At 34.1% G+C, this 13,310-nt stretch overlaps 1 long non-coding RNA gene across 1 annotated transcript; it reads right to left on the bottom strand.

Moving 5' to 3' along the window:
* Nucleotides 1-8,911: 8,911 nt before the first annotated feature.
* LOC112419789 (uncharacterized) lies at nucleotides 8,912-11,221 on the bottom strand. Its single transcript, XR_003009845.2, has 2 exons — nucleotides 10,816-11,221; nucleotides 8,912-9,173 (listed from the first exon to the last, which is right to left on the bottom strand). It is a non-coding gene; the product is annotated as an uncharacterized lncRNA (long non-coding RNA).
* Nucleotides 11,222-13,310: the final 2,089 nt, after the last annotated feature.

Genomic DNA, 13,310 nt, shown 5'->3' with positions numbered 1-13,310 from the left:
TTCATCCTTTTTTTTTACAATATTTTGTACACTTTTTTTTTTAACCAATTTCATGTCTTTATTTCATTTCTATCCTATTGCCTTTTTTTTATTTTCTACACTTATTTAATACGTTTACAAACAGAATACCCTAATTTTCTAATTTTCATGCAAACTTGGCTACCGTAATTTCCATGTAAACTTGGTTATATATACTAAGCCCTAAACATGTTTCTCTAAAAAAAAAAAAACCTAAACCGTGTAAAAATTTCACACACAACACAAAAAATCATATATTTTGATATTTAGAGCTTTGCAAATGGAAAGATGTGACCTTACAACTTATTTTTTTCACCGTTACCAATTATATATTGCATTTTATTATTCGTATGTCAATCACTTTACAATAAACCTAAGCGGAGTACGGGTCAAAAATCTAGTTAACATTTAACATTGTTGTATTCTTATATAATTGGAAGTATTTAAGAAAAAATGGTCTAGAAATCCTAACTCAACTGACAAATGCCGAAATTGCAAGGCTAGACGTCGTGACCCGGGTGGAACTTCACAATTGTGTGTGAGTTTAATTTCAATAGATTACCACTTCATCTGAGACAAAAAAAAATGCAATTAATATTTTAGGGTTTATGGTGTATTTGTGTTATCATGCATATTTTTTTGTCAATTAGACTGATGATTAGAAATTCACTTCATAAGATGAATAAATAAGAAATATGGAGTTCGAACCCCCCTGACCATTGTATATTACATTTATTGTCTCTATCCATTAAGTTATGTTCAAGAAGACACCATTATCATTCATATATTATTAGTTATTAATACTGTCGGATTACCAGGGTCGTCCCTGTAAAATAGGAAGCTCGACTCTCTTTTGAAAATAGGCCCCTAATAAAATAAAAACGTAATTTTTTTGTGTAGCTAAACTTCATTAAAAAAAATCAGAATCAGAAGAGCTTCTAAATATGAAAAGAATTAAAAAAAATTAAGTGAAAGAGATGAAATTTATCTAACGGTGTCGTTTGGATTTGTCACTCATCTGTTGTGGAAAAGGGTAAAACAAATGGTTTATCCAAAGAAAAAATGATTGTTGTGATCCTTTCAATGAAATAGCTTTTCAAGTTGACTGATTAAGTGATTATACAAATTAGGGGTAGTTTGATAGGATCAGATTTATGTACAAAAATGAGAACTAGAGTCTAGACAAAAAACTCAAACGTGTACCGAAAAAAGAAAAGGATATCACACATTTTTTTTTTATTTAAGTGGAGGGTGGGTATTAAACTTAAATTTTTGTTTGAGGCCCGGCCTGGTTGAGCAACTTGCACTCCCCCAAGACCAGACCCGCGGATTACTATTAATTTTTTTATCAAGACAAAGAAAAAAAACTAAAGCAGAAGAGGCTTGAACCGATTACATCTTAATGTCTCTAAAAAAACGGAAGCCAATGATTATCTCTATACAAAAAAGGTGAAAGAAAGCTAGGAGGGGCTTGCCACCATTGAGACGTCAAAGGTTGCAGACTTTGGCCATTACGAACCAAGGCGCCAGCAACAGCATTTCCCTCTCTATGGATATGAGAGCAAAAACAAACAAATGAACAATGCTAGAAGAAAAAACTTTACAGTTCAACCATCTATTCTTAAGAAACCACGAGACTGGAGAATTCTGATTAAAAGCCTTAACCGCAAGCATGGAGTCGCTTTCCAACCAAATCTGCTTCCAATCCATCTGTTCAGCTTTTTCAATTGCCACATAAATGCGGTTAAGGAAATTCCTCTCATGAAAAACAACAAATTTTAGAAACTATAAACTATATTCAAGGTTAATATTGTAAAACAAATCTAAAAAGAAATAAGCTTCAAAAGTAAATTGATATAGCATGATAGACTACCAATGCAATGATAATGTTGAACAATCAAAGCAAAAACTAATTGACAATTGTATACTGGTGGTCTATAACCGATATCGATGAATTACGGATTGCAATTTGCATGTTGCATCATTCTTTTTCCTAATATGATTTGTGAATTTGACAACGATGCTTCAAAAAGAAGTTAACACAAATTAGGTTTCAAATATATTAATATATTGTGAATTTGAATTACGGATTGCAATTTGCATTTTGCATCATTCTTTTTCCTAATTTGTGTTAACGATGCTTTAAAGTCATATTGTATCCTAAATTTAAAAAAATGTGTGTATCCGCATACCCGTATCGTACTCGCACATGTACACGTATTCAGGTTTCATATAAGACCAAAATGAACATGTTTAGTAACTTTACTAGGTTGAAAATTATTTTTCTTACATATAAAATGTAAGAAAAACTTCAAAATGTTTACTTTTGTCAAAAAAAACTTCAAAATGTTTACTAAGTATTCATTCCGTTTCACAATACTTGTCGCTTTTAAAGAATAATTTTGTTTCATTTCACTTGCCCCTTTCAAGTTTCAACGCAACATTAAATATTGATTTATCAATAATACCCTTATCTATTTATTGTATAAAGAGAAATAATAAATGGTTAAGGATATCGTAGAAAAAACACAGAATTTAATCAAAATTAACAAAATTTATTTAATTTTTTGGTATGTGTAAATTCTTCAAAAGCGATAAGTATTGTGAAACAGATGGAGTATTTAATAATATTAAAACTTTGAATTTAAATACTCTATTTTTTTTTTTGTTACAAGGGAAAAAGAACAAAACAAGAAAAGAAAACATAAAAAAGCCTAAACTGCAAACAAAAACTAGCCCTTAGGGAAGAAGGTTCCCCAAGCATCATTCCTAAGAAGGTCATTCATCTCAATAGGAGCAGACGAATGGATAGACAAATCATGATCAGGCGAAGCTCCCATTTTAGCCAAAAAAATCAGCGCATTGGTTTTCCTCCCGAAGGGTGTGCACGATAGTAACATTGCTGAGGCGTATCATGTCCTTCATGTCCTGGATGAGAGCAGCAAAAATGTGATAATTCTTGGCTGGACCGGTAATGAGACTGATGCAAAGAAGAGAGTATGTATAGCATACCAATTCCGCAATATGCATATCACGAGCTCTGCTAGCAAAATGTCCTCCGAATTGGAAATAAAACTAGAGAAACCGGAAAGATAGCGACCAACATAATTTCTAATGAGACCTCCGAAGCCAACACGTTGCGGAGTTCCAAGGCAACTTTCATCCATGTTGAGAATGATGCACGAGAAGTTTAAGCAATTCCACTTGATTAAACGCTCCGAATTAACAGCAACATCATTCTAGGATAAAGCATTCTTTATGACTTCTGCAGAATTTTGAATGTTAAAAGAGAGGCGATGTAAAGACCAAAATTCGTTGTTCAGGCAAGTTAGGTTGCGGTGTCTCCAAGCCCACTAAATACCAGCCAAGAAAAGATTCGTTGTTCAGCCGAGAAAAGATTGTAAAATATTAAGTAATACATTCATACAGGCATGTGTGCGTGCACAACATGCGAGCGGGTGCACGACATTTCAAATCAAAACAACTCCCAAATTTTTTGTTGCGCTCAAGCTATTGACTTGATTAAAAAGACTACTTTCATTCTTGTCCGCACACACCACAATCTTGGTTTTTACGTTTTTTCAACTCCTTAACATTGTCGCATAAACCCATAAAAACAATAGGAACATTATGTTTATAAAATGTTATCCATAGCTGTTTTGACCATTGAGAGAACAATTACCAATGTTGGAGAGGGACATATGATTTACGTTGCTAGCATTATTGCTATTAAAGGTTTTCGTGTTAGTGTTATCCCAAACAAGTTAGTGTTTAATGAGAAGAATGAGAAGTTAAACTAAAGTTAAGGAAGATGCAAGAACTACAATATTAATTAAAGTAGCTTTTGGATATTTAACTTGGATGGATTTAAAGCACGTGGTTAGGAGTCCTGTTGTGGTCACCACTCTAATATTGAAATTCTAGAGTCATAATTTGTTATGATTCTAGAGAGGTTATTCATATATGAATCAAATGAAAATAAATTGTAAGGAAATATTTAATAAATAATATTAATTTCTCACTTGACTAAAATGGTTTAGTAGGATTCACTGTTATATTTTTGATATATTATCTTGTAACAATTATAATTTTTAGCATTTAATTGGACCTTTCAAGAAATTTGTATCATAAAATATCATTTATTCATGAATTTTCTTGTATTGTGCGCTCTTTTTGTATGACGTTGAGAAGTGCAACCATATTTTTTCTTTTTCACAATTCATTTTATTATAAGCTGCGGCCCAAACTCCAAAATTGTATGTGGTTGAATGTGTTTATGAAATTCATGGGTTTATCCTTTTTTCGCACCATTCTTGAGTAACAAGGGGAAAGAAGTGTAAAAAGGTGAGAAATATTGTATGATTGAATCTAGCATGGTCTCTTTGGATGGATGCTTATGGTTTGTTTGGTTCAACAAAAAGGAGGGGTGACGAGCAAAATATCTATCTATTTATACTTTTATACTATATTCTAAAGTAAATTTGAAATTTGAGTTGTTCTTGAACAAGTATTGTGATTACGTGACACTCTTAAAAAACTTCTTACTTTCTTATTCAATCCAATTTTAAGTTAGAATCGTGATTATATGAAATTCTAAGAAAACTTTTCATGCTCTCTTATTTTATTCAATAAACTCTAATATTAATTAATAATTTTTTAATCAAAACAATAAAACACTAAAAATCACGGGAGGCCTGAACCATTATAAACAGAAATTACATGTAAGAGAATCTTTGAAACGGTCAGCCAAGACTATCCTTAGATAGAAAATGAAGAATAAACTCCGGAGGGAAATTCCACCATTAGGAAGCAAAACTAGGCAAACATTGCACATTTTTTGCCAAGGCATATGCATTGATTGTAGCTAAAGTCAGTCAATTGATTCACCTTGTCATACCCCAAATTTTGACCTAAGGTCCCACTGACACACGTCTCCGAACTCACATTTCAGTGAAAAATTCGGCAGGGAGGTATTTTGAAATACCTCATAAAGTTCCAAATCGGGCCCTCTTCTCTCAGTCTTTAATTATTTATTTCTATCTTTTATTCTTTTTTTTTTAAATCGTTTAATTTTTTATTTTGTTTAGTCTTTATCTATTTAGTTAATTATTTAATTTTTGTTTAGATAAGTCCAAAAGTCAAGTATGCATTTATTTTATTTTTTTTATTTTCATTTTTCTCATTTATCATTTATTCATTTGTTATTAACTAAATAAAATCCAAAATTGGTCCTCATCCAAAAAAATGTCACGCGTCCTCCCATCCAAATCCAGGAACCAGCTTTCATCCCAATCCAAGCACAATTTCTGCATCATTTTTAACAAACCCTACCCTTAAACTTCACTATAAATAGAACCTGCAGAAACAGTCACAAGGCGACAACAATTTCACGGCCAAAAATCACACAAATTTATCAGAACCACTGTCAATTCTTAACCAAAAGTTCAGTCAAAACCCTTTTTCAAAATCGATCCAGACACAGTCACAAAGAATCAATTCACGCACAAACCTCCAAAGTTCAATCAAAAGCCTGCAGTCAAAAAACATTACACACACAGTCACACACAAACCCTTTTTTAAAAACCCAAACACCAACTCATCATCATCAACCTCATTCACACAACTGATCCCAAACTCAAAAACCCTATCAAAATCGAATCTCACCTTTTTTTCACACACAGCAGCGCACACGACACACAAATACAAACAGAGACGCACACGAAGACAGCGGTTCGCGCACACAAGCCGGACACACACGCACAACAGCAAGGAATAAAAACAAAATCAAAAAAAACGGTACCAGGCCTCAAAAACAAGAGGGGAAATAGGTATTTCTTTTTTGCTTTGCTGTTTTTGTAGATCTAGGGGTTTAAGTCCCGCTTCTGTAGGTTTCAAGGTTAGAAATAGGCGTAGAAAGAGGAGTAGAAGAGAAAACGAAAAAAAAACAAAAAAAGAAGTACCTTTAACTCCGGCGCGGCGGAGCAGCCGCGATTGCTCGCCGGCCACCGCGCCGGAACTCCCCCCGCCACCATTCTCCAATCGGAGAAGAAAAGAAGAAGCATGAGAGAGAAGAGAGAATTTTGAAGAGAAGAGAGAGAAAGAAAGGTGAAAAATGAGAAAAAAAACCGGACACTACACATATATAGTGTCCTGAACCGGTTCGGTTCTCCTGGACCGAACCAGGCTTGAACCGAACCGGTTTAAGCCCAATTCCTCAAGCCCAACGCGCCAGCTGCGCCTCTTAAGCCCAATTCCCCTTTCTGCTTGCTTTCTGCACACCCCTACGTACTACTGCACCCCCACCTTGTGTTTGGACCATTTTTTTACTTTTTTTTATTTTTTTCTCGCATTTATTTATTTATTTTTTAGCATTTTTATTTTATTGCAGACCTTAGAATGTAAAATAGGCTTTTTATGTAATAGTCATAGATTTTATATTTCTAACTTAGGGTAGTCGCGTTTTTTATTCTTTATGCTCCGTTAGTTAGCAATTATTCAAAAACAACAAAAACATGCAGATAACCAAAAATCACAAAAAACATTTTTCATAATAAACCTTGATCCAAATCAAGTGACCGCATTTTTATTTTTCTTTTCTTAATCAAATATCAATCAATTTAATTCAACTTCAAGTCATTTTCTTTTAATATAAAAAATACAAACCAATTCTTATTTGCCACTTGGCTTTTCAATTTAAAACCTTTTTTCAAAACTAATAAAAAACACACCACCAATCAAACGTCAATTTTTACCCCGAACTACGAGGTTTTGATCCTTCACGGGTACGTAGGCAGAGGACACTCGTCCTTCCAAACAAACAATAAAATATGTAGATAAATTAGGTCTCACTTTATTTTCCTTTTCATCACATTAATTCCTTCTTTTCAAAATAAGCAAGCAAGTTATAGCACATTAAATTAAATAAAACCAAGAGGTTCTCGTAGAGTACTACGAACATAAAGGGTGCTAATACCTTCCCTTTGTGTAACTAACCCCCGAACCCTAAATCTTTTCAATATGGGGTGTTTTGAACTTTTTTCCCCTTTTTCATAATAAAATTAAATGTTCAGTCGTGAAATATTTAGTGAGTCAAAAGCTAATCAAATAGCCTTGATCTCCGAAAAATGACGCGACACACCTGTTACGCAACTTCCAAGGGGCCTTGGTATTCATATTAAAAGCCCTGACCGCCATGAGGGCATCATTTTCAATCCAAATGTGTTGCAAATTAAGATTTTCCGATTTTTTCAAAGCAAACATAGATGTGTAAAGCTCAGAGATAACAGGGGTAGCATGGCTAATCTCATGCACAAAGCCACCTATAAAAGAAATCGTATGACCCCTAAAGACCACTATTATAGAAGGATAACTAAAAGACAAGCCAATAATAATTAGAATTAAGCTTAAGTTGCAAAAAACTATCACCATTTCATATTCTATTGGTGGTTATATAAGATTGAATAATACTAAATGCAAATTTTGGGGTAGCTGGCTCGTGAGTTATGAGTTCGTGACATTGGGTTTGTTTGCAATTATTTCATGCACGACATAATTTTTGAAAGCGGGAGTCTTCACTCTTGTGGTTGGTGTTGAGATTTCTTTCCCAATAACAATCATCCAACACTCGAAGATGGTCAAATGCCCCCACAAAATCCTTTAAAGCAATATGAAATTGTTGTTGGACCTCAAGAAGTTCACCCTAACCGATTGGAAATTGAGAGGCTATAAAGAAGGGGTCACTCGACCAAGAATGTCGGAAAAGGAATAACAATATCTAATGACTTGATTTCTAGGATCGCCAGCGGCCACCGAAGGATGCTTGCAAATAGTATCTCGGCGCGCAACCACCGTAGTCGGCCTTACCACTACATAGTTGGACCTAAAGTTATTAAAAGAGCATATGTAAGGCTGAAACATCTTAACAGACTAGACAAAGATAAGAGTTCTCAACACTAAGTTCCCCCACTGAATTTTTCATCGAGTGTGGAACTCACATAGGAAGGTCTTCACTCTGGCCTCAATTCCATAACGTTGGCACACCCAGACGAATGCACACATATAACCCCATAATAAGGGATGTAACTGGTAGGGGCAACCTTCAACCGATTCAGAACACCCATCTCATAGGGTGAAAAAGGGATCTTAACCACAACATGGAAAGGACACACTCATACATGATGAAGGCACAACGCTACAAACTACATGCACGACCCCCTTACAAAGGAGCCTACATAGTCCAGACATCATGAATGGTCGAGATCACTTCTAGAAGATACCAACAGAAGCCTTCAAGATCCTCATAAATAGAAGGCTGCCCAAAGATTTATTCACTCACGAAAGGGAACCAGTCCAGGCACCCAACACGGATGACTGATCCGTCTCGAGGGTAACCCATCCTCTTAGTCATATCAATAGACCTGTCCACAAAAAATAAGGCTAGGATCAGATCAAAACAAAGATGAATATACCCTCTAAAGGTTGTGCGACACTCAACAGAACCAAATCCCGACAATTTAGTTGTTCGTAGTCTTAACAACTGGCCATAAACTCATCAAGGGCGAACCAATTAAAACTAGGGTCAAGATGAAACTTCATCGCCATGTGTCGGGGGATACACTTGCTAATGTTGTCCTAGAAAGGTAAACAAAGGCATGAACAAAAAGATGAAGTAATCCCATCACTTGCCATATAAAGAGGCTAAGAGCAAGAACTCTAAAGGAATATCCTAGAGGCAAACACCATTGAAGGGGCGTTGCACCCTTCAAGAAGGATCAAAATTGTAACGTCCCGGATTTTTAAATCCAAGACATTTCATCTATTTCGTTCTTATAAGAAAATACTGCAGTTTTTGTAAACGATTTACAAAAAAAATTCCAAATTTCCTATGTTAATATATTTCAAAGAACTAATTTATTAATAGTTGAAAATGGAGAAAAATGTATCAGCTTCAAAAGAACAAAAGTGAAACTTGTTTAAAGTTTCCAGCGGAAGATAGCACGTCTCCGCATTTCTAAACATACTAAATAATTCAAAACAACAATCAAAGAGCCATAAAATCCTTCCTTATTTCAAAATAAATGACGAAAAACCCATAATGATTTCTCCCGTTTCGCGAACAAGCATCAACCATAAATCTTACACATCTTCTTGTGTACCTAAAAATGTTGGTGTAAGGGGTCAACTTTCATAACCACAACAAAACAAAACAAAACAAAACACAAAATTAAAAATCAGAAAATAAACATATACTATCCTTCTGCCAAAAATTAGATTGCATAGAAACGATTGACAAAATTTTATAAAACTTTAGAGATTAAACTAAATAAACATAATGGATACATAAGAGTTTTACCTTGCATTAATTATATGGCCGCAAAACAGAATCAAAAGAAGTGAACCGACTTAATTTAAATCCTCAAGGTCATGCATCAGAATTGTCAAAATAAAACATTACTCACCACACTAAACTTATACCTTGCTTGTATATCTCTATATAAAGTAGTATATATATATATATATATATATATATATATATATATATATATATATATATATATATATATATTATGATTAAGTCTTCATCCCTTTTTTTTTTGTTATTATTATGTATCTTTCACTTTGCAAATGCACGTGAACTCTCCAAAAGATGACTCAATCTTCATAAATAAATCTTCCTAAACTTATATGAAATACATGTGTATGCATGCTACTAAAACTATATGATCTGGATATAATAAGCACGCCACTAAGGCACCACACAAAATATAATTGTAATCCCACCACTAAGGCACCACACAGATGCATATGTCATGTATGATCATGAAAATGTAAACAAAATCCCGTCACTTAGGCACCACAAAGAATTATAAGTTTAACCCACCACTAAGGCACACCAAAAATGCATATGTCATGATAATAAAAATAGAGGCAATCCCCGCCACTTAGGCAATCACACAGAAAGTAATACCACATCATGCACATGACAAAAGAAATCTCTCATAAAAGTCTTATTGTTCTTCTTATTATTTCAGTTCCATAACAATCCCAAATTTTATGCTCAAAGACCATGATATATACCACGCATAAAAAGGGAATTAATTTTCACTATGTTTGTTCATATAACAAGTCATACATACAAATTTTCATGACTAATAAGCAATCCCATTTTTATAATCCATCCAACATTAGTTTTTTTTTTTTTTTTTTTTTTACCGTATGAAAGTAATGAAACAATAGCTTGTTTGCTCTAAATCAAAATCAGCACCTATACTAAGTTAACTATATTATACTTTTTTTTTACAACACCATGTTTTATTAAAACAGCCGGCACCAGAAATACCTAAAGGGCAATATATCAAAAGAAACAAAAGTTAAAGGTTGTTGAACAGAAACAACATAACAACAAAAAAAGACAACTAAAAGTAACTAACAGTGGCCAACATTAGTAGGAGAAACCTCACAGTATGTTATACATATAGATGCAATAATGTAATCAGAGCTCATAAATCAGATATCACATAGATAAACTAGCTATTATAAGTCTTAAATATCCCTCATTCATTGTAATTACTATAGATAATAATTTAGGTCAGCTATTACCTCATTCAAAGATACAAACAGGTTATGAAAATTAGGTAATATACTAAAATTTAAACTTTTATGAATTAATTCTATCACTAAGTTTCATTATCTTTAAAATCAATATCTTTTTCCTTAAAACATACAAACAACATATAAGTACTTTATCGACTTCTAATTCTATGTCTAATTTTGAGTTGTATGGGGAAGTGCCCTTACCTTAAGTGTTTTCCATCCTAAGCCAGGACTCTAAGCCGCCTCAAACTCACAGCTATAATGCAGACACGTTTGCCCTTGCTCCAAGAATTATTTTGTAGATTAGACCGTGGAAACCAAGAACCCGTGTGTTACAAACACGATGAATACTTGCGAGAGACTTGGCGAATATTTTGGATGGACTCAAAGGTAACAAGAGGGTGACTTATATAGCACATAGAAAATGAAAGAGTAGCGTAAATGATGACCAGAGAAAAGAAATGAAGAGTATTATTTGATGGTTTTGATACTAAGCAATGTAAAGGATGGAAGTAAGTTGAGTCGAGGAAGAATCAAGGCTTAATAATAGCCAGCTAAGATGCATATGTTAATATGAGTATGACTCAGCAAACAACTAATGTATTGAAGGAAAAATTGGACGTGGCCGTATGCTCAAAGGAAAAATTGGACGTGGTCATATCTAGAATAACTTATATAATAATGAATTGGAAAAAGGATGTTTGCATAAGGTTGCCTAAATTTTAGCACTTTTGTTGAACGTGCATCACCCATTATCATACTAAATTCATTACATGTAATTTATAAAATAAAAAATAAAAAAAAAATAAAACTACTAATTAATTATTGAATTAGATGGTGTGACATTTTTATCTAAGTTCTTTCTTTATAAATAAAATAAATGAATTTTGACTTAAATGATGAATCAAGATGATTATAAATAAAACTTGCAAAACATAAAATAAAATATTGGGATGTTACAAAAACAAATCGTTCCCCTCAAATAACACATTAAGAATGCAAAGAAAGCTAGAAAACAAAAAGGAGGAAGGAAAGGAACCTTACTTGGTAAAGAAGCTGCAATAGGCCGGAACAATGAAGAATGTGAGTGCATAAGAAAACTCCTTTCCCGTTCGCCGAAGAGCCAAGAGAGCAAGAGACAATGCAGGTAACCGCAAACAAGAATAGTAGGACTCTTTAAATAGGTTATAGGGAACTAGTTGGAGTGACAAAAATTCAACGACTAGAAGAACGAGAAGTCGATATAGATCAATCCAACGACACCAAATCCAAAAAATAAAAGGTGTCTCAAATGGACTTGACCATGTTACTTGAAACCTATCATGGGGAAACCCAGCAAACGAAAACTTATCACACAAGAGGTTAGAAACCGTTGAAAAGTGGCAGAATGAAGCAACTTTTACCCTTTGGGTCGGGACAAGCAGGCTGCTATTATCGTTCAAGCGAGCCTCATCGATGATGAAATACTGGAGAAGGGAAGCACACACATCTCCTGAGAGTCCAAGACCAAGTTGGCACGAAGGTGAAAAGGCCATGAATCAGAAGCCTTTATGATTAACCTAAACTAAAGACCTTGGTTTCTGTCTCGAACTCCATGAGGAGGAAAGACCAAATCCTATGTAAACAGTCATGATATAAGATATGAAGGTGGCATATTAACCAAGGAAGTCATTCATCCAGAAGGAAAAACAACATCATCAACGACGAACTCTTAAGGCCGTCAGGTGAATAATCGAAACTTCCCATAAAGGGTCACTCAAATGAACCCACGAAGGTCTAGGCGCCACCGAACCAGTAGGCTAAGAAGCCTTGGAAGTGGTATCGCCAAAAACCTCGTAGGGTCATTCAAAGCTCAGTGAGATGATGAAATCCAAAGGTACAAAGACCGACAAGACCCTCATTCTTAAAGCGAATCCCCCATGAGACTTTATCAAGCTACAATCTGATTCCCTCAGCCTATAATTTGAGGGGAAACTATTTTGAACTGGCCCTGAGGTCCAATCCGAAGCAGGCGACACCATGCGACGGACACACCATATATCCCACAAGATTATGGTCCAAACTAATAGATCCTAACCTACCTGTTCGGAATTCATGCTACAACTATCCAAGTGAAGGCTTGACAACCAAAACCCTACTTGCCCATTATATATATACCCATGCTTAACCTTGAGTTAGGTTTGACACTTCTTACCTATAATATAGCCACAATCTCTTTTTCACCCTTTACTAACTTGGGCGTCGAAGCACGTGCAGGTACACCACCCTCCTTCGGTGAAGAAGGACTTGCGGTGGATGAGTAAAGCTTAATCCCTCAATATAACAGATATCACCAGACAAACCATCTTCGTAGGTCCAACAAGATAAACATATGATTTATTAGTGAGCTCACAACAATTTGAAGTGGTCTTCAATTGGCTTGAGATATTGGTTATAGATATATTATTTTGAAATCAAACTCTAAGTCAACCTCAAATTTGAATAATTCGATCCAAATCATGATTTTCGTCCACAAGAATCAAGAGGTTTAACAAAAAAGTCAGCTATAAAAATATTATATTGTTGATATTATTAAAAAATATAATTATTTATTTATTTATTATATTTATTATTAAAAATAAATATAATTTGTTATCTCTCAAAAAATAAATAAAATTTATTACAATTTAAAATTGACAAAACTAAAATTTGATAAAAAA

Source organism: Medicago truncatula, chromosome 1, assembly GCF_003473485.1.
Source record: "Medicago truncatula cultivar Jemalong A17 chromosome 1, MtrunA17r5.0-ANR, whole genome shotgun sequence".
NCBI lineage: Eukaryota > Viridiplantae > Streptophyta > Magnoliopsida > Fabales > Fabaceae > Medicago > Medicago truncatula.
This window is presented reverse-complemented; position numbering and strand designations above follow the sequence as displayed.